The following is a 4,659-nucleotide window of genomic DNA, read 5'->3' as shown; positions in this document are numbered from 1 at the left end:
CACTAGGAGGAGAGGGGGGGAGAGTTCTCTATATGATACTGAGATTTATAAAAGCAACTTTTAACTATGCCGGGAGATTTATATTTAAAATTTAAAGTGGCAGAAGCATTTAGACAGTTAACTTTAAATTTTTCATAAATATAATTTTAAAATTGTGACCACTACTATATCAAAAAAAATTAAGCAATTATAGGAAGGCACGACTATTAAATTACTTACTAATGAAAAATATACCACATCTTTACAGTAACTAATTCAAGAGAAAACTTACTTCTACTTCTTTCAAGAATCTTGATATTGGATTTTAAAATAGCATGAATATGAATCGCGATTTTGGATTTCAAAATCGCGTGAATATGAATCGCGATTTTGGATTTTAAAATCGCGTGAATATGAATCGCGATTTTGGATTTTAAAATCGCGTGAATATGAATCGTGATTTTGGATTTCAAAATCGCGAGAATATGAATCGCGCGGTTGGATTTTAAATCGCGTGAATATGAATCGTGATTTTGGATTTCAAAATCACGTGAATATGACTCGCGATTTTGGATTTTAAAATCTCGGGAATATGAATCGCGATTTTGGATTTTAAAATCTCGTGAATATGAATCGCGATTTTGGATTTTAAAATCGCATGAATATGAATCGCGATTTTGGATTTTAAAATCGCGTAAATATGAATCGTGCGGTTGGATTTTAAAAACACGAAAATACAGATTGCGATATTGAATTTTTAAATAGCGTAATTAAGAATCGTGATGCATAATTTTTAGATCACGTGAATACGAATCGCAATGAGTAATTTTTAAATAGCGTACAAATAAGAAAAACGATATCTGATATTACAACTGCGTGATAACGAATCGCAATATTGGATTTAAAAATGCGTGAATACGAATCGCGATGTTGGATTTTAAACTCGCGAGAATACAAATCGCGATATTGGGTTTTAAAAAGGCTTAAATACAAATCGCTATACTGGATTTTTAAATTGAGTGAATAGGAATTGCTAGTACTTCTTTTAAATCGCAACACGTAACTTTTAAATCAGTTAAATACGAAAATCGATGATTGATATTAAAAATTGCGATTTTAGCAGATTCCGGCGCTGTTTCTAATATTTAAAATTCCGAAAATCAGCCGAACAAAAGAAATCAAATATCGGCGGTCGGAAACAAAACGCTTAGACTCCTTTCCTCTCTATAGCGGAAGTCGCGGTAATCCGACTATCGTTCGGGAGGCTTGGGTTCTCTAATTGGACTCCTCAAAAATTTTAGTTTTTGGAACATGGTCGGAAATTTTAAAAATTGGGAGAAAAGGCGGATTTCCGCTTTTTCGCGGAAGTCTTTCATCCCTGGGTATGATCTTCATTCATTCTGATAATGTGGCCTGCTCAGTTTTTTTTTTTTTTTTTTGTCATTTAATGAAGTTAATAATGTTGGGTTTATTATATAAGTGATAAAGCTCTAAATTTGTTCTAAGCCACACGCCATTTTTTTGAATACCTCGAAAAATACTGCTCAAGACTTTTCTCTCTAAAGTACCCAAAATACCCTCATCTGTAGGAGACATGGTCCAGGCTTCACAAGCGTATGTTAAAATTGATTTTAAACGATATTTATACAATAAAACTTATTTTTCTATGAATTACATTAGATTATATTTTTGAATTCAACTAAAACATCTATTGGCTATAACGAGTCTCTTTTCTATTTCCATTGCAATATTGACCCTGTTGAATTCAAAACATAGTAAACAAAATTGTCAACAACCTCCAATTTATATTCCTCAATTTCTAAATGGTTGCTATTGAAGCTTGTTTTAAGGCAGGGCAAATATTTTGCTTTGCTCTCGTTTACTCTCAGACCAATCCCAAGAGCTACTTCCTCTAAAGAACTAAAAGCTTGTCTTAGTGCTATGGGTGTTCTAGCAATAAGTGTCTATGTCATCAGCAAAGACCAACAGTTGTACAGATTAAAAATATTTCCTCTGGTGTTAATGTTGGAATCTCTACTTATTTTTTCTAATGCTAAATTGAAGAGTAGACATGCCAATGCATCCCATTATTTATTACCATTGGGCTTGTCAGATTGTCCTGTATTTTAACCCTAATTTTAGTTTTATTTAGTGTCAGGCAAATCAACCTAAATAATTTTTTAGGCACTTTAAACTCGCTCAAGGCTAAAATGAGAGCTTTTCTATTGATGCTATCGTAGGCAGGCTTAAAATCAATTAAAAGATTGTGTATATCTGTTCCAAATTTTTTAGTCAACTCCAGAATTTGCAGAATGTTAAATATTTTTTTGGTGGTGGATCTTCCTTTCTGAAATCCATCTTGATGGTCTCCGACCCTTCCTTTCTGAAATCCATCTTGATGGTCTCCGACCAGTTTCCCACAAATGGAGAGTCTGTTGTAAATAATATTTGCAAATAATATATAGCTATCTTATCTTGTACAAAGCAACCTTATAATTTCATAGTTAGAGCATTCAAGTAGATCACCTTTCTTGTGTATTAAACAGGTTAAACTAATTTTCCCATCCTCAGGGATTATTTATTGATCCCAAATGGCTTTTATTAAGTTATGGATGTACTGAGTAATTTTAATTCCACAATTTTTTAGTAATTCAGGTGGAATAAAATCAGGACCAGATGCTTTATTGTCTAAGTTTCTTAATGCCTTCTTCCAATGATGGTGGTCAAGTCACATCTTTACTGAGAGTTAGTATGCTTTCTCATATTCATCGTTGTCTCTGTTTCATAGATAATCGAAATGTTCTCTCAAACTCCTCTGTTCTATCACTAAAAATCACTCCTTTATTATGACATGAGGTAATTCTTGGTTTGAATTCTTTACGCCCGAGGCTGATTTCCCAANCAATAAAGTTTTGTTTTGCATAACAAATAACCCACTTAGTATTCTTTTTCTCCGAGCGAAAGCATCCTTTGTGAGTTGTTGGGAATGCAAGCAAGAATACATCCCTTCAACAATTTTTTTCTGAGCTGCAGAAATATTTCTTTTATTGTATACAGTTTCAACATAAGAAAAATAATCCCCTTTATCAGTTTTATCCAAGTAGTGAAAATAAAATGCAATAAGAGCATCCCACAGATCTTTGATTCTTTCTAAAACACATAAAATGTACAAGTTTTTATTATTGGCAAAATTTTTATAATTGAATTCAAACTATAACTCAAAGAGTTAAATATCACACACTATACAGTAACCAACTTCATGTTATTAGAATTTTAGAACGTTTTAAATGTTAGAAAGATTCCAATCAAGCTGCTATCAGAAACGCTTTTTAAAGAATGCCTTACATCACAACATAAGGAAACATTCTTAGTTCATATAAAAAAATTAGAGGGCCTATGCAATCAAAATTTTAAAAAAGAATACTGAAGCAGAATTATAAACTTAAGGTAAATTCATAAATAAAAGTATCGGACACATAGTTTAAGCCAATCAAACAAATATAAAATTAATTTTTAAGACTTCAGTCTTTGAAATTATGATTGGTGCTCTGAATCAAGCTTATCTGTTAATCGTTCTAAGATAAGTCTTGCGGCCTTCTCCAGGAAAAGACATCTTAATCTAGGTGATGTGTATTATCTTTATTATAGGTTAAAACTAACTGAGAAAGTTCTAGGACTAAGATGTGCTCCATCAGGTCTAGTCTTAACAGACTGCAAAGAATGGTCAGTATAGCCTCATCAGGCTGTCTATGGACCATTCCTACAGCTGCTCAAGAGCTCACTTTGGCATCTCCCGTTAAATCTGTGCATTGAAGCTGGAGCTCAGACAATTATATAACGTCTTCCTACCTTGGTTAATGGAAGGAATTTTCAAAGCACTAGTCATAGGGTCACCTCGTTTCGTCTCTAAAATATGCTTTTCAAGATCAATTTTCCTATTAGAGATGATCAGGCTGTCTTAGGACCATTCCTACAGCTGGCTCAAGAGTTCACTTTGGCTTCTCCCGTTAAATCACAGGGATGAGAGTAGTCAGATAGCAAAAAAGTGGAAATCCTATATATATCCAAAAATTTGACAAAAAGTGCGATTTTTAAACTTGTAAACCACGTGATTATAAATCTCTATGATTAATTTTAAGATTGTATGAATATATGAATCACATGAATGATTTTAAACTGAGAGAATATGAAGCCCGATGAGGCTTTTAAATCACGTGAATATAAAACTCTATATCGAATTTAAAAAATGTGAAAATACAAATCATGATGCGCAATTTTTTGATCTTTCGCTCCGCGGAAAATTGAATTCCTCAAATAATTTTTAAACTTGTGTAAAAAAAAATTCCGCGGGAAAAATCTGAAAGAAAAGCGGAAGAATGCAGTAGTATCCTCACTACCGAGTCAAACTCCCAAACAACAACTGCCCCCTGACGCAGTTGTGAGATGAGACTATGCTACTTCAACTTCTTCTTCCGAACTTTGAACTGAAGTGAACTGTAGTTTTGCTAAAATATAAACATTCACGCACAAGTTCGTTCACGAGATGTTGTTCATCTGATTTTTTTCTCACTCGCGATCGTCAGCGAGATATGTTTTTTTATTCGGAGTGTCTATTGCACCGATTATCGGCGCAGTAAAATTCATTTTGCTATCTTACCGATCAAATTTTTAACCAATCAT

The sequence above is a fragment of the Parasteatoda tepidariorum genome, chromosome 6, assembly GCF_043381705.1.
Source record: "Parasteatoda tepidariorum isolate YZ-2023 chromosome 6, CAS_Ptep_4.0, whole genome shotgun sequence".
Lineage (NCBI taxonomy): Eukaryota > Metazoa > Arthropoda > Arachnida > Araneae > Theridiidae > Parasteatoda > Parasteatoda tepidariorum.
This window is presented reverse-complemented; position numbering follows the sequence as displayed.